The 18571-nt window shown below is 42.1% G+C and overlaps 1 protein-coding gene across 6 annotated transcripts in view; it reads left to right on the top strand.

Moving 5' to 3' along the window:
* Positions 1–1710: 1710 nt before the first annotated feature.
* The window catches only part of daam2 (dishevelled associated activator of morphogenesis 2), a 105397-nt gene continuing 88536 nt past the window's right edge, over positions 1711–18571 (top strand). For all 6 annotated transcript variants that reach the window (XM_066703382.1, XM_066703365.1, XM_066703356.1 and 3 more), the window contains exon 1: positions 1711–1822. The gene's annotated coding sequence lies outside the window, so the exon portion shown is untranslated. The remainder of the gene's footprint in view (positions 1823–18571) is intronic.

The following is an 18571-nucleotide window of genomic DNA, read 5'->3' as shown; positions in this document are numbered from 1 at the left end:
TGTATTTTTGTTCTCTTATTTGGGATAAATTCATTAAAATAAATACATACATACATAAAAACAGTTTCCCCGAACTTCATAATCCCTGCACCTCCCAACATTCCCCAGCAGCCTTCCAATTATAACATACTTGAATTGGATAATTAATTCAATGTTCTCCAATACTCTATGTAATCCAACTCCACAAACGATTCTGCAAAAAGGCAATGTTTTGTAGTCTGCACTGGGTACACATTCTTTCAGTATATTTTTCATGACATAGTGAACATTGACCTTCTTAATTTAAAACAATCACCCCTGTCTCTTAACATAATTTAACATTGTTTGCAAACAGTGGGATTGGATATAAGGACTGTAAGCACACAGGCAGGTTTAGTTTATGTTAAAGCTTAGTTACTGCGTCCACTTTAAAGGGATCTGAATGCAGTCCATTGTAAGTGGTTAGTGACATATGTTTTAATCTCTGGCTCATACAGTCCTACATAAACATGAGTAATAGAGAAAAAATTGTGCCTCATTAGACTGGTTCCAGCTCCTATGGACAATCAGATTTGATTTTATATACTGTATCATCTTTTCACACTGAGTACCATCTCAACAGGTCCATGTACAATTGAGTTACAGTGGAATCACAAAGCAACAGTGACATAAAGCTTCAAAGTAATTACATGCAGCTTTACATACACAGCTACAGGATTAAAGTGGAGGCAGTACATTGTTAGCATTAACAAGTAAGTTTGGCAATGTCCACATAGCAGAACATGTCTAGTACAATTGCAATACATGTTAAAAAAATAAATCAAAGAAGCAGCAAAAAATAAACAAGGATTTGATGTATGTGAGGGTCTGACTTTGTGTGCATGTGACAATGTTGTGTACAGTATATTGCTGAATATGTATTAATTGCATGATAATATGCAGGTTACTGACAGTGTGCATTTGTAGGCTGGTGTAATCATAGTAGGTACGTGAGTGATAGTTTATGACATATTCCTTCTACGGCTAAACCGATCAAACAGTGGAAATAGTGTCCAAGAGTATTTAGGTTGTTTTTACACCTGGTTTTATGGTTAAGTTAGCCTGTTGTCAGGGGAGAATAAAAGGTGAGACTCAGTTTAGTCTCATTACTTACATGCTGTACCTGCTACAGCTACCTGCTATTATACTACAGCTACTAGCCTAACTTCCTAACAAAAATTCTACTACTTCTAGTTGTACTCCGCCTACTACTACTACTGCTACTACTAATAGGCCTTATATTATTCCTTCGATAACTATCACTGATATTAACCTGCACACTACTATTACTAATAAGTCTGGTCAGTTGCGATTATCCCCACTGTGATGTGTCGATCTCGTTGTTTGCCTCGACCCTGAGCTGGGGCTGTGTATTGGGATGATGGCGTGAAGTGTAGGACAGCTGGGGAACTCGTGTGTGTGCAGGTGTAGCAGGTGCCAAGGTCACCTGAGCTGTTTGGGCTGGGTCTGGCTCCATTGCAAAAGCAACTAACAGATTATCACCAATAATGCATACTGAAATCCTGGTAAAGCATTGGGAAAGGCACAGGCAAACTCTGAAATGCCTACAGTGTCTGTGTCTACTACAGTACCAGAACATAAGCTGCGCCCTGTGCCTTTAAGAGGGATTTGGTAGGCGTGCAGCGTTTGGCCGACCTGCCTGGTGCGCTGCCGCTCTGCTCTGCTCTCAGTCAGTCAGTCAGTCAGGGCTGACACTCTTACTACCAGCGCCGGGGACGGGGACACGGGATTACAGTACTTTGGCCGGAGCTCCCATCCATTTTACCTGAAATGAAACCAGTTGGTAAGTAGAAGAAATCAAATGCATGAATAAAAAAACACACCAAAAAACAGGGCTCTTTAGAAATAATCCATGCAATGACAATTCAGACTGAAAATGCAGATCAGGTCTGTGCTTTTCGCTCAGGTGCAGAGGTGTGTACTGACCAGCAGTTGCAGTGTAATCAGGTGCTGTGAAATACAGAGTAAATCAGTCCTTTGCATGTTTGTGGCACATTCCTGCACAGTGCGGAGGGATTCGCATACACACAGCATATATATATATACATACCCATATATATATACCCAGCATATAGACTCTTACTAATACTGGAAATGGAAAGGACGTTACAGTGGTTTGAGTTGTATTGTAACAGATTAAGAATTCATAAAACACAATATACATAGTGATGTGCCTATATAGATATAGATATAGATATAAATATGGATAGATTGAGTGGATTTCCAATTGCATTCATTGCGTGTTCTGTACAAAGCCACACATATATGTACAATTGAGTTTTTTTTTTTTTTTTTTGGGGGGGGGGGTTATTAGAAGATGAGACATTGAATAATATAAATAAATATTACTGCCTCTTTTTGTACATGTTTCTATGCAGAAGGAAAACTTGGTGGTGCAACATGCGGGTATCAGTCAGCGCTCATTTCTAACTCAACTCGATTAGATACAATTCTCCAATCCGTTTGTTTGGGATTTATTAATGCACAGCTTGTATGTTATGGTTTCACTTCTCGCTGGCGTTTTTGTTGATATATATATATATAATAATTCTTATTTTTTTAATAAAAAATATATCAAAACATTGCTGGGATAGTTAGACTGTAAGGAGAGTATCTTTTTGCTGTGTGCGGTTGTAAATGGATTTTGGACCCCCACCTTTAGATTTGGCTGTGCCCTGCCCATGTCTTGCCTGCTGCAGTGCCAGTGTGCCAGTGTGCCAGTGTGTCAGTGTGCCAGTGTGCCAGTGTGGCAGTGTGGCAGTGTGCCAGTGTGCCAGTGTGTCAGTGTGTCAGTGTGCCAGTGTGCCAGTGTGCCAGTGTGTCGCTCAGGCTGCTGTTATTTCAGGAGCGTGTTTCTGTTATTTTGAATCTTTTTTGCGAACCCTTGTGTTCTGACACTTGCCAGTTCCTCTTGCTTTAGACAGAGGGCGCTGCTGCGCCTTAAAGGTACAGCGTGCATTGATCTGCGTGTGTTTGCACAGTGTGCTCTTATTCTGACCAAGAGCCATTCATCCATCTGTCAGTCTCGATTTTTGCTCTCTCTCTGGCTCTCTTTCTTTATAGACATATATACAGTATAAGTGATATCAAACTCATGACGCTCAATTTTACAATGGTATCTGGTGACTGCAGTTTAAAATATCAGTGACATTGTAACTTTACTTTTATTCGGTTCAACCCAGCCATCAGTGTTCATAATTCTTCCTGTAAAAAATCTGACTTTGTAAAAAGTCATTAAACACTTTATTCAGGGCACACATATGCTGTACTTTCATTAGATTCGTTATCTCTGGCGGTTCTTCTACAATGAATAGCAGTTTTAAACTTCATTTTTATTAATTTAACTGAAACAATGTAGAGACATGGTGCAATCAATCACTGAAAGTAATATTTATACTGTACTGTGTGTATATCATATATTTAATTTGCAACTTCACCCACGCTTATCTCATCTTCTTGAGTATCTTGTGGAATCCACAACTTGCCATAGAAACATGTCTATTCATGCCCTCCTGTATTTCTTATTACATATCATAATGTAGACTAGATTAATATGGTTACCTGCATAAAACTGAAGTAAATCCTGATTTACTACAAAGCCTTGTTCTTCTATGGCAAAAGACTTGCCTTAAATCAGAAAACGCTGCAGAATTTGCCCACAGAATTGTGATTGTATCATGTCATGGTAGGGAACACTGATTGGACGCTAATTGGAGCTTTTTGGTTCCTAACAGGTTAAGTGTTGTGTGATCATATGGGTCAGCCCAATATCATTACAGAAGATTAAAGATAAACAAACCAATCATGATTATGGACGAAGGGATTAGGACAGATTACTGCATGGAAATCACTTTTTAATCAAAATAAAGCTTTTGAAATTAAGTTATTTGGAGATTTTCTTAAATGCAAAGTAGATTTCTGTAGGGAATGGCAATGATGGTGAGTGCGCTAATGACATACCAAATACACCAAAATAAGGTTACCCAAAAGAGGGTTTTTACAGTTTTTAACAAAAAATACTGATGGGGAAACTGATGGGAAAACAGATCCAGGCAAATACAAACAAAGCACCAGCATAAGAGTCCTCTCTTCCACACACCAAACATCACAGATATATACAGACGGGTGACATAAAGTGTCCCAGTAAGGTGGTGGGCCACTACAAGCCGCCAGAACAGCTTGGCACAGATTCTAAGAGTCTCTGGACTCTACTGGAGGGATGAACACCATTCTTCCAAAAGATATTTCCTCATTTGGTGTTTTGATGATGGTGGTGGAGAACACTGTCTAACACGTCGGTCCAAAATCTCAGTAGTGTTCAATTGGGCTGAGATCTGGTGACTGCGAAGGCCATAGCATATGATTCACATAATTTTCATACTCATCGCACCATTCAGTGAGCCCTCGTGCCCTGTGGATGGGGGCATTGTCATCCTGGAAGAGACCACTCCCATCAGGATAGAAATGTTTCACCATAGGATAAAGGTGATCACTCAGAATAACATTATTTGCAGTGATCCTTCCCTCTAAGGGGATAAGTGGACCCAAACCATGCCAGGAAAATGTCCCCCCACAGCATAACAGAGCCTCCGGACCCCCTCACTGTAGGGGTCAAGCAGTCAGGTCTGTACCGTTCTCTTGGTGTCGCCACACATGCACTCACCCACTCGTTGAGAACATTAGCCAGTTGAGCGTCTTTGTGACTGAAGCTCCTGCCATTTGTGCCCCAATAATGACCTCTCTTTCAAAGTCACTTAGATCCTTTCCTCTTCACATCTCGATCCAAAATCAGCATTTTTATACATGCCACAGAGCATGATAGGATGCTAATTGCTTAATTGTATCATGCAGTACACCTGTTTGGAGGCATCTGCATTCGTTATGTTCCTCCACTCATTTATTCAGGATTTTCCTTTAATTTGTCACCCGTCTGTATATGTGATGCATCCTTCTTTGATTGGCCAGCAACAGGCAGACTGGGGACCAATGAGGACAGGTAATACACCCCCTCCACAGCAGCAAATCACACCGTGCAACCATTCTACAACAAGCGTGCAGCGTACTTGTGTGCGCGCCACAGGATTTCCATATGTTTGTGCAATCCAGAGCCCTGTGTGGAGCCCAGCATAAACGGATGGGAGATGGGGGGGTGGGGGGTGATGGTGAGAATCAGAGAGCTGTTGTTCAGAGGAAAGGTGCTGAGGCAGGGCTCTCTCCCGGGTCAGATGTTGTGGTTGGCGGCCTCTCTGCCCGTCGCCGGGTAAGGTGAGACGCTGGCGTCTGCCGGCTCTGGCTGCCAGATCACAGGAGTCAGTCTAGTGGCGGGGCTGGGGTTTACACTTGCACATACACACTGGCACGTACATACTCATGGAAGGAAATGGAGACAGGCATGTGTGCTTATAGATTAACGTGTACATAAACGCTGTCCAGCACATGCAGTCAAACACAAACACATGTAACCCTCGGTATGGACATATTCATATATACATACACAGGTCTATCTTATGTTCAGCTCATAGAGTTCAGGTCTTAGCATTATAAAGGAAACTCTGGGGACTCCTCCGGCAAGTAACAAAATAAATGAGCTATCGTGGCAAATAATAATTGTAACTCAGAAAACTCATAAACAAAGTGTTGGTTACTCAAGGGGAAATAAAGTTAATGGCTGTGTTTATTCACATTACAATGTTAGCTAGTTTATATTTTGCACACCCTTATTCTGCAAATAACAAACTGATTGCTCCTGTTGTTTTATTTATCCAGATAGGGAATGCTGTGAGCAACAGCATGTTCCCTTACTGTGTCAGCACTGCTGCAGCCACTGGCAGGGATGTCGTACTCTGACTTTCAGTCTGGCAATAATTATGCACATGGTACAGTATATACAGTGTCTTATGGTTTCTTTCTCTTTTTTTAAAAAACACTGCACATAACAGACCCCGGCCAGCTGTGCTTTATTACTGCTTGAGGTGAAACTAAAATTTAAGTGAAAATGAATATTTATTTATAGGTTTTCAGTGTGTGCAGAAACACTGCTTATCTTTGTTTCCTTTTTTATTTCTCCGTCTAGTAAAACTTGTTCGAACAGCAGGGCAGGTACTCTAGAGCCTAATTTCCAATGCTGTATGAGCTTTGGCACACATCTCAGTCTTGATACCCATGGCATGACAAAGGACAGCCCGTGTTGAAAGATACTGAAGGGGATTTTCAAAGTCTTTTGCAGCAGAATCAAATTTGCTTCAGTTGTATTATTTATCATTGGATACTTGTGATGGAAAATAGGTTTATTGGGTATTAATAAGTGTGGAGCACACACTTTTATAATAAAACTTTCTTCAGTAAGCTCACAGCTGGAAATAAAATCTGGAACATTTTTACCCTTGAGAAGACAGAAGAGCATTTCAGGTTAGCTGGATTGAGTCAAGAGGTTCCTGTATTGGCATTGACTTTCCACTGTATTATATTGTGTATTATTAGCCAGTGTTTGACAGACATGACAAAGTGTATTATTGGTTCATTCAAGGAGAATACTAACCAGACAGTCCACAAAATGACACAGTCCATCCATACTGATATAGACCAGTGGGAGTGACCATAGTTGCATAACAAACAGTGCTGTGTTCTTGTAATGCTGTACCTCATTCTGAACTGTAGGTTGTACAGTTTTCAGATCACTTTCATTCCCCAACTTTTGTCATGTTTGCTCTGTACTGTTGAGCATGTTTTGGCACTGCTTTTGGTTTTATTCACAGATATCTTGGACTTGTCAGTCAATATCCTTTGCTGATTGGTCGAGAGACACTGGATCTTTTATCAAGCTCTGTGCTGCGGAAATTGAGCAGTGCGGCCCTCCTTTTTCCACATAGCCACATTTTCCATTGTGATGCTTATAAGCAGGTCGGAAGTTGAACCCAGCCTGTGGGGGGCGTGTGCAGGGGTAATGTGTGGGGGCTGCCTTGACACACCTGAGTCTTGACAGCAGCCGGAGCCCTGCCAGCCCTTTTGTAGCGCCAAGCAAACCAGGAATGCTACCCGAGTATTCTCATTTAAAATAAAGCATTTGGCTGCAGCTCAGGGCTGGTCTCATCCATCCGTGGAGTGATGTTTCCGATAGCAGCCTGTAGCATTTCCGCTGGAATCACACCAGCCTCTCTCTCTCTCTCTCTCTCTCTCTCTCTCTCTCTCTCTCTCTCTCTCTCTCTGTCTCGCTTCCTCCTCCCTCTCTCTTTCCTCTCTCCCTGCCCCTCTCTGTTTCTATCATCCTGCTGCCCTATCTCTGCAAGCATTCCTCAGATTCATGGGCTCTGATCAGTCGTTAATCATCAGGGAAGGCAGCGGGAGGACGAGGAGTCAGCGCACGGCTCGAGCACACTGCCCGGTCCCCCCTCTCGCAGTGCCTCTAGTAAATGTTTAGTCCTCCACAGCAGTCATCCATATAAACCCAGCACATTCACTTCTAGCACTCCCAACAGGCAGTCTGTGGAAAAGTAGCTGAAACAATCAATTTGGCTTTTGACAGCCATAAAGTTGATCGTTGAGTCATCTTGTAAAAGTCACCTGCAATCACTGGCTGCAACTTTGTAGGCCAAGAAGACATTTGAAGGAGTATGTTTTTCCCTGATTGACTTGTCTGGTGGTAGAAAGGTGTTTGCTGGTGGATTCGAAAATGCACTGGCTTTTTTCGGTGGAGTCAGTGGTCCCAGGAGGCTGTTACCTTATCTGCATTGCCCCAGAAATCATTTTTAACACCAGACCAAGATTAATGATTCTTATTCACATTCAATGAGGTCAATTGGATTATGAAAGAAGTACATTGATTTGTAAGCACTGTTTCATGTAGGCTATTGGCACAGAGCAGTAAAACTCCAGTGACACTGTTACCACAACAAACCAACAATGTTTACGGAGCAGGTTTATAAATGGAAATGAAAGCAATGTTATAAGACAGGCTGCAAGGGCTGCAATTCTTAAGCAACCATATAAACCAATACACTTTCCATACGACTGTCTTAACGAATAGTACAGACCTGTATATGCTGTATACATTATAGTTGGCGCTATTCTTTTCCCAGTGTCGCTGTAAGTGCTTTAGCAATAATGGATTGGAGCATTTCCCAACTTGTTTTGCATTCCTACCAGTTCCCCCCTGCCTTCCCTCTCAATGACCTGCTTGTTTCGGCCCCAGCTCCCCCTTGTCACAGACAATTAGAGCCCGTCAAAACACGACCAGCCCCAGATCAGCCTCCGAGTGTCCCCCACCTGGCTTGGGTTTCATTCTAATATGTGGCCAGTCTGTTCTGGGCGCGTGTCGCATACTTCAGTACAAGGGTATTCTTTCACCAGGGAACTGGGTCACATATGGAAATATTTTTCGCACAGGTTTCTTTCGCTGGCTCCTAACCTTCAGTCGCTCATGAGGAGTGGCATTTAGTAGCCAGGAATTAGCGGTGTACGTTCGCCGCATCCTTACACTAACACCTGGAAACAGCCTCTCTTTCTGCTGCTTCATTCTGCCATCAGTTTAAGCACTTACCCTTCTTGGAACTGGGAACTGAAAGTTGTTTTTATAAAAGGACATTTTATAGTAGCACACTTGCAGAAAGAAAAACAAAGTAATTATATTTTCTTCTCCATTTTTCTGGGCTTATCGCTGTGGGGAACAGTCACAGAGTTGTCAATTGTGAGCAAGAACTCGGAGGTATTGAAAAATCTCACATGGTTGCACTCGCCTGTTTAATAAACTAGCATCCTGTTTCTTAGAAGGGAGCAACAACACTTACATCAGTGATTTTGAATTGTTACAGTGGTGGAACTGGATGTAATAAACCGTCTAAAGGGCTCTTTTATTTTTTAATGGTGGTCAATGTACCATAAGCCCTAAGCTGCACTGCAAGCTTGTCATGCCATTAATAAATGCAAGCTAAAGGATTCAACCGAATGGAAATGGATGCTTTGCAGCTCCAAAGGGGGAATTTTACTCTAACTGTCGCAGATCAAGCTCAGTAGGTTAGTTTGAGGAGCACACATGATCCACACAGAAAACTCAGTCCTGGTTTCTGTTGCATTTCCTAACCGTACTGCCTCCCCTGTGACATCTAACACTTATCCACTCACTTTCTCTGCCTGTGCTTCTCTGTATGGACTACTTGTGATACTGCTTGCACACTGGGATTCGCAGACTCAGCAGTAGTGGTTTAGAGTTTGAAGATTCACCTGAAGGCACTGAGCAGCCTGGGGGAAAATAGGTTTTCAGACAACTTCCATTATAACTAAACCAGGTCCCTGCATCTGAGACTGCTGCCCCACTCTCTTCCATGGCCCCTGATCGAGACCAATGAAGGTCATACAAAAAATGTTCTGTTGCCGAGGAATGTCAGCTATTTTATTCAGTGGTTGACTTTATTTTTACTTCTGTACCGTTAACCAGTATGATATGAGGCTGCTGTGTGGATTACATCACTGGTGACTGCAGTATACAGCAGCAGACACTATACAGTGTATCAGTCAAACAACACACTTTTACAGTGATAACTAACAGTGGGCATTCTCAACATTTTTTCCTAAACGCCCCTGCTGCTGACCTCCAGCTGGACCTCCCTGTCCTGGTCAAGGCTCTTCTGCCCATCAGCTCCATCCATGGCAGTGAGACTCTGAAGAGCCGGGGCACAGAGTTGAACAGCTTGAATCTCTCTGAAAGACATTCCAGCACTTATTTATAATACCGCAGAGATTTCTTCAAAAGCAGCTCAGGGGGGTTTCATTTCTATATAAGGACATTATTCCTTTTCTGAAACCCTCAAAAATGAGTTGTGCATGGATAAAGCCCAGTACTTTTCAATATATTCGTGTTTTTTTGTTTTTTGACCAAAGAAGAATAGTTCATCTTCTGGGCTGCTAATGTGGAATTTGGCCTCAGACTTGGATTGAATGATAAAGGACTCGGTTAAGAGCTTAAATTAGCACCAATTTATCATGGCTGCAAATGCTGGCTGCAGAGGATGCCTTGTTTTATAGAGAAGGGGAATTTCAAAGGTGACGTTCTCCATGCAAGCATCACAGAAGCCATCTGGTGGCCCTGATGAAGATTTCCAGGGGATATTCCAGCTCCCTGCTCAACAGCACAGCATGTTTAATCATTGAGGCTGTGCTTCAGTCGTGACTCACTGGATGTGAAAGAACTGCATTAAACTAAATTACATTAAAAACAAATAATAATCCCAATTTACACATGGAATGGAGTAAATTAATAAGTTACATACATTTGACTTATTGCTTTGCTGAGGGAATGTCAGCTTGGCTATAGAGACCAGGCCATCACACACTCAGAGACACCACCATAAGATATGAGCCAAGGAGCTTCTGCACAAGTGGTGACTGGGGAAGAGGATGGACGCGAGCATCACAGAAGTCCATAGTCCATCAGCTCTGTGGGATTTCATTATATTCTGATGCACACACACGCTACAATCCGTCTACTGGTCTCCGGCAGCATGGCTGTGCAGAGCTCAACCGCCCAAGAGAAGCTGGCCTGCCGAAGAAGACAGGGTACAGTGTGGATTAAATTAAATTATGCAAGGTCATTTATCCTGGGGACTCAGCACAAATCGACACGCTGTAGATACAGGTCATGTCAGCCTGCTTTTTCATGGTACTGACACCTGTAATGAGTTATTTATATCCACTGCCTCGAGTTATTTATGGGGCTGCTCTGTTTTCTTATGGCTGTTTGTGGCTCATTGGTCTCTCCCAGGTTGCCTGTAGAAGACAAATGGCAGCTCCACATTGGGGTTTGATACCCGAGATTTGTTTGGTGGGACAGTGCCCTGCTAATGCACAGCAGATGGGCCGCTCTGTGGGAACGCTTGCTCCCTGGTGCAAAATTGATACAGCCATACTGCACTGCTCTGCTATGGTAGAGAGGCAGAAATGCAATGGTTTGCCAGCTGTACTAAATCATACTTTAGTTGTGCAAATACATAAACGCCAAAACAATTGAAGAATCAAGATGTGATACGGTTTTATAGCCGAACCGGCAACCCAAACCGTGCTGTATTGCTTCTGCACGCTGCCTTCCCATTATGGCTGGTTTATAAGCCACTTTCCCTTAGATCAACGGTGCACAAACTGCAGTCATTGAGGGCTCTGAGGTTTCCCAGTGCAGGAAGGAGGTGTGAGGCTTTGGGTCTTTATGTTTTCAGCAGCCCCCTGCTCCCCGCGAGGCTCCCTGCAGATGGAGGCCGTGCTCTCGCCCTGCGCGGCTCTGTGTTTGTTTGTTATATTGTGGGAAAATTCCTGCTCGTCCGTGAGAGCCCTGGTTCTGAGCTGGCGTTCCCAGGAGCCTTGCGAGAAGAGGCTGTACTCCGCAGAGCTCCCAGACCAGGCTCTAACTCACACTCCACTGGACACTGCCGGCCTGGCACACACCCTAGCGCTGACAAGATCGTATTTTAGCACCATCTATCTGATTGTTACCACTGCCAAGGCTATGTCATTGTCTGAACCTGAAGAGGTACAGTGTAACTGGACTGGGGGAGGAGCACAACATTTCTTTTCAGTTCACTGTAAATTATTCTCTGTGATCTGACCCCCCCAAGCTTTTGTCTTTCCATGGAACTCTATTTTTCCTTTAGAATTGCTCAGATCGCATTTCAATAAAATTGTCACTGAGAATCACCAGTGAGGAAAAAATGCCATTGTAAATGTGCATTTTACTGCGATTCCTGTTTGGCGGAGTTATCTGTTTTCTGAACTGTGCTCACTACGTCAGGGCTTTCACTATTGTTCAGGTTAATTTTGGGGACATTCCATGGCAATTAAGTCACCCCCTACCTTCATATTGAAAGAAAAATGTTTTTTCAGTTACCATTCAATTATTTTCCTTGATCTGGCCCTAGGCTGGCATAGCATCATCATTAAAAACGGTTTCCTGGAAACAGGAACTGTAGGAACCGAGGCCTTTTTATTGTGATGGTTCTGCTCTTAGTTTACTGCTCGCTGAATGAAAGGACATGATCCTATCTGCATCTCACTTCGCCTTACAGTAAATCAGATAATCACGATTAAATCCTTTATTTCAGAGAGGAGAGTCCCTATTACTCACAGGCATCTTTGTTGTTTTCTTTATAGGAACGGAGCCTAAATATTTCTGTTGTAGCCTGCAGAAATACAAATATTTCTGTAATTTAATTTGGTTTATTTGTGTGTGAATAATGCAATCCTAAATCTGTGGCCTTACATTCTGTACAGTTCCATCTTCAGTACATGAGCCTCATCTGGTTGTGTGTTCGTCAGCAGGAAATTATACTTTGAAGAACCTGCTGGATAAAATGCAGCACTCAAAGTTTCAAACAAGAGTAATCTAGAAAGTTTCTTCAAAGGCTCACAACCTACTGAGGTGGATATATAAATGTGTGTATAAATCATTCACAGTTAAGCTTCAGAATGTGAAAAGGTGCACAGGAAACATGGACATATAAAATAAAATATATATAATAAATCACAATTCACAATGCCCATTAAAAATGCCTTCTGGGATCTTCATTTCATTAGGGTCCTTGAACTGAAATTATCGATTGGTCATGTAAGCATTACACACCAAATTACTCTCTAGAAAAGAGACTGACTGCCAATTATAAAAAAATTATTAGCAATGATGAGGAAGGCGAACTCCATGCTTTCCTCACAGGTGACCCTGTTTTCATCCTCCAATTAATGAGATCCAATTCCCAAACTTTCCTCTATATGCATTGTGTGCCAAACAGAGACTGTTAAATTCTTCTCCTTTATTTATTATTATTGTCTTTATCCATAAAAAGCTTCCCTAATCCTTGCGCCCGAGCCAGTGTGCATTTTTGTGTGACTGACTCTGGATTCGCTTGAGGTAGCATCTTTCCAAACATCATAAATCACCCCCATGTTATTACCTTCCCCTGCCCTGATCTGCTTCCATCTGCCCTCAACATCACAGATATCGCAGACCTGCACAACACGCTGCACTTGGGGTAAACACCATCAAATCTCCCCTTATTATACACTCCAGTTGCTGCTGTGTCGATCCACACAACATCTGCTGCACCGTATATGTGGCCCTGGGATCTGCATGTCACCACAATGAGTCAGTGAGGGAGAGGTACAGAGAGGCAAGTGTCACAAAACAAGCAATGCTGTTCACTATGAAGATCAAGCATTGATGAACCTAAGCAATGTCTCAGCGAAATGTGTGTCTTTTGGTGACCTGTACACCTTGTAATTTGTTTGTCTTGACAATAAATTGGATGACCCTAAAACTGTGCATGTCTCTGACAGTGCTGCACTCTAAAACATTAGGCCAGCTGAACTGTTCAGCTGTTCAGCTGAAGTGTTCAGTGAGGTATCTAAAGAGAAGAATCAGTTTCCAAGTCACATCCCACAGCTCAGATGGCAACACGCTTTCTCTGAGTGTGCGACTCTGCCAGGAGGAGGACTTGCTATGTGGATGTGTGTGTAGCTCTCGGGGGATTCTTCCCAGTGCCAGCGGGGGGTGGGATTAATGCTAGGATGTGCCGTGATGTTTGAGTCGTGTCCTTCACATCACCTAGGCTGAACTCAATCTGTTGGGACAGGGATTAAAGTATTTGCATGCAGTGTTTCAATCTTTCAATTCACATCTGAATATTGATAGTGAATATTTTGCCCTGTACAAAATAAGAATTGTAAGCAAATCTACATCAATCCTCTTTTACACACACAGATATATATATTCTAACATTGAATTTCAAATATAGGACACATTTGGATGTCCCCTCAATTTTGTATACATGTACATTTAAAATTAAGGGACCAGCTTCTCGTCAGACCAAATCATGTGGACTGGCAGGAAGGGAGCAGAGGGACAGACTCCCCGGGTTTTACGCACATTCCAATGACTATTTGAGACCCGAAAATATATGTATTAGACCTAATTAAGGAAATTAGCTGAATAAGCACATTATACATCACAGAAGTTGCATGGGAACATCAAATAACTGCATTTGGCCTCCTCTGCTGTATTGAAGCCAAGACCCAGTCTACTCTCACATGAGTCATAGTAATGGGCTTTTTTGGGAACCATGGTAAGTGCTTGCATGAAGTCTTGTAATTGTACTTTGCTCTATGTGTGGCGACTGAACTGAAGCAGGCTGTTTACCCCATCCTGGTTATTTTAGAAAGCCCTGCAGCCTTTTACACTCGTGATCAGCGCTTGCAGAAATCCTTCTTGCTCTGTCTGCAGAAAGGTGACCACTGACACTAGTCGCAGTGTATCAGGGCTCACTTTGTACAAGAGCCTGTCCTCATATTTCAAATTCCATCAGGAATCAAGCAAAGTTATTTTTAAACTCCTCAGCTCCAGCCCTGGCTTGGTTCAATTTGGTTTGACTCTGTTTGTTTCGCTTAGCTTTAGAATTACACAAGCAAACTCAAGAGAAGCGCTCATCATAGCTCTATTCTGGGTCCCCTGCTCCTTAGCGTGAAAGCCATCGCCCAGACACTGCTTTACACAGCCTTAACTTTAACTGATACTTGTCAGTATCAAATCTCAAGTTCAATTCTCATATTTCCCTTTGACATTGATAAGTAGTAGAAAGTTTGTGTGGCAGTCAATTAATTATCTATTGAAACCTAAAGTACTCATGACAAGGTTTTCTCATGATGCTGCTCAAAGACTCTGCTTCTGTTTGATTTAGTGGAACCTGACTGACACTCTCTGCTTCACTCTCTCTAGTGCCAAAGCCCTGCACATTAGCATGGATCCCTTTGCCCATGTGGTTGTATTTAAAAAACAAAATCAATCTCATATACCATCCCTACATATCAGTCTGCTCTTATAGGCACCAGAAACAGCCCTACTGATTGCATCTGATTTATTTGATTTAAAACTTGCTTTCATTTGCACTATGCTGTGCTTTGGCATTGAGTGTGTGAATGATATTTCATTGCGTGTATAGTTGTGTTCTTGAAGATGTTTTATGAACTATTAATTGAGAAGTCTTACCAACTTAAAATCATTACACTTTATTCGTTTATTTATTGATTTTACTTTATATTATTCTTAGACTCATGGTTATAAATATTGTCCTTTAAGTTGAATGCCGCTAATAGGTATTTGAAAACCTGGATAATTAAATGGCTGTTTTAACGGGTGTGTTCTCTTTAAGACTTTCTTGCGTCTTCCTCCTGGAACACTGGTTCTATGGTGCAGGGCCCTGATTTGCTGCCAGGTTACTATAGAGACAGGCCGCAGTACATAAACTGGGAGATGTTTGGGGAGTTACGGGCCACGGAGCAGGAAATCTCTTGCATTCTTTATCTCTGACCCTTTGGACTTCATTCAGGCCGCACAGAGAAAAAGTCACTTCGTTATTATTTTTGTCTGTCTTGTTTTCTCCCTCCTCCGTCTCCTCCTTCTTTTTACATGTCCTTTTCTTTCAGGCATCGACACAGCTACGTAAAAGCAAGGTGTCGTTAAGAGAGGAGGAGCCCTGTTGCATTCATCCTCGCAGCTTGTCTGTGAACAGCAGGGAAATTGAACTCGCTGGCTACATTTGGTAGCTAGAGGAGGTCTAATCAATGCATTATAAGTCAGTTCCGATCATTGCCTCATTTTGTTGGGCAGCGGTTGCCAAGATCAGTAAAGGGAATGCTTGATTTCTGGGAAGCAGTCGGGCAGACACTGCGGTCTGGTTTGTATCTGAAGCATTTAAAAATGTGCTAACTACCTGGATCTGGCTGCCTGGAAACAGTCCCCACAATAAGAGACCCTGGTCCATTACAAACCCAAACTGTCTGAAACCTATCAAGAGACGTTAACCCAGGGGAGAGGAGGACAACCATCAAGATTAGACTGTTGGGCATTTAAGGATTCTCTCTGATATTAAGAATGGGGTTGGTTTCCTTGGCTGAGCTACAGTAGCTCTTGTTTGTACAGATGGGCCTTGGAAACATGGTAAACCAGTGTCTTTAGCTCAACAGTTACATAATTGAAGTGCTTCATATAGTATAGACTGCTATCTGTTATATCTAGGGTTTTAGGTATTTTTGCAGTCCCTGGGATCCCCAGTTTTATCCCTTTATCCCAAGTTCTAACAAGCACCCCACCAAACCTTCAGTGGTAGCTCACTTACCATATAGTGTGAAATATCAAATGAATTGTTGCTGAGTGCTGTATATAAACATGCAGAATATACACTGAACCCATTGAGACACTAACCCACTCTATTATGTTTCAAGCACAATGTTTCTGCTTCCCCGCTTCTACAGGACTGGCCACCGATTTTGTCCATGTTCTTCAATTCCATTTAGTCTGGAGTAAGAAGAAGAAACACTAGCTAGAATGAATTTGGGATTTTTGCTAAAGCTCGTCTAGTATTTATGTATTTTTCGCATGACCAGTGGATGTTGGAAACCTTCAAATTCTTAATCCCGTAACAGATTAAGAAAAACAGATTGCACACCACTTCCCCTTGTGACACCCTGTGTTAACTTCAGAAGGAGCCCAAGTCAAAGGTTCAGGACTGGTCTATGGCTGACTGTTTGAATCATGACACTCTTCGGTGTTGGAGGAGATTTGTGAGGGCTGGGGATGGCCTGGCGCCACACGCCTCTATATCACAGGCCTGTAGGGTGCTGTTTTGGCTGCACAGTAGTCAGTAGAAGGTTAACTACCTGCCATACAGTACATAGTTGTACTCGACAGACAGAGTCAGGCTGCCCAGCATTACAGTGTAGTCTGGCTTGTTGTAAATGGAGGAGAATCATAAAAATGTTCAGTCAGCCTGGACTGTGTAGGAATTACAGCCTACAGCCTTCCTCGGATATATACATTATACATTATTTTATTTATTTATTTTAGACTGTCGAGTGACTCTTAAAAAAATATAAATCTGTGGGTGTCATTTTATATTTATAGTGATTTAAAAGGCTAAAAACTAAAACACTTTCTAATTTCGGCTCCTGTACTTCTGCGTTTTTGTACAGTCTCAGACATTTAATTTTTTTTTATTAATTTCCATTACAATCTGTCTGGCAGAGAGACAGTGTCCTGAGTTAGGCTAGAGTTCAGAACTGTAAATCATAGCTAAGGGGCAGTGGCCTGTGGGATAAAACACCTTAAGTTAAGTTTTCCCTTAGTTTTTCCTCTTATGTGCTCTTTGAACGTGTGTGCTGCACAAACACACTGAAGTCAATACTTTCATTAAAGATACAGATTCTGTACTTAATATGTACATTACCCCATATGTACGGGGTTTATTCCATTGGCCCCAGGTCTAGAGCATCAGATTTGGACGGGAGTTAAGACTGGGGGGAATTTTTGCCTGGTATTTCTTTCCCCTTTATTTAATTGTCATGATATCATTGAGATGCATGCCAGCTCAATCAAGTTTTTTTCCTCTTTTGTCAGATGGACACAATTAAAAATCAGCTGCAGGTTACATTTCTAGTGGGTAATTACAGCACTGGAAGAAGCACAATTTTTATAACAGCTCATATAGCTTCATATCCAGTTCAGGAGACACTTGTAATAGTCTGCAGTCTCTCTTCACACAGAGAGTTGTCACAATCTGGAACAAACGTGATGTGGTTGAAACTGAAAATTTGGGAACATTCAAAAATAGACTGGATAGGATCCTTGGATTAGTTATTAATGTACACCAGACAAGCCTGATGGGTTGAATGGCCTTAACTCGTTTGTAGACTTTCTTATGTTTCTTATGTTTCTATGTGTCCTTGTACTGGCTTGCTTAACTCTAACATCCTAATCCAGGATTGCTTTGAATACCATTGAGTGCTGTAAGGAATCTCTGTGTCTGGACTCATTGTGGAATATCAAGGTCACAGTTTCACCCTCAACGGCAACCCAGACATGTGAGAAGGCTGAAAATAGCCTCCTCTGTAGAGTGTCCTCGGATTCCCAAGGCCAGCTTATTCCCATTCCCCACTAACGGTAGGCCCAGAGGAAGATTAAAACATTTTCCCTTTGATTTTGTTTAACCAACCACGGTGATGTGCCGACAAATCTCCCGTCCTGGCAGGCAAAGAGGGATTCTGATTTTCCTGTGCATCTAAACACTCCGATACTCTTATGAAATGATTATATGCTTAAATGAAACAAATTAAGTTTTGGTCTCTAGGTTTTAAGTAAGTCATGATTTCAAGATACCAACAACAACAAAATGTTTCCTGCATAGTTACACTAAAAACGTATCTGATATAAAAGCAGCATGATATCACATCTCAAGGTCATTGTCGGCCATTCTGGCTCTATTACAGCCATAGTACCGGTCATTATCCTGACCTCAGGGCAGTTAACGTGTTAAAAAATACCAAAATCATTATAATGTAAAAAGAGAAAACAAAGAAAGAAAATAATAATAATAATTTCTTGATAATTTACCAGTTTTGGAATTTGGAAAACAATTGCTCTGGTGGAGTTGGATACAATTATAGATCTCATCCTTTTGTCTGTGCTGTATTTTTGTCTTTTTTGGGTGAGGAGGGAAGGAACGTTACTCAG

Source organism: Amia ocellicauda, chromosome 1 (genome assembly GCF_036373705.1).
Source record: "Amia ocellicauda isolate fAmiCal2 chromosome 1, fAmiCal2.hap1, whole genome shotgun sequence".
Lineage (NCBI taxonomy): Eukaryota > Metazoa > Chordata > Actinopteri > Amiiformes > Amiidae > Amia > Amia ocellicauda.
The sequence above is the reverse complement of the archived record's forward strand: the minus strand, read 5'-3'. Positions and strand labels throughout refer to the sequence as shown.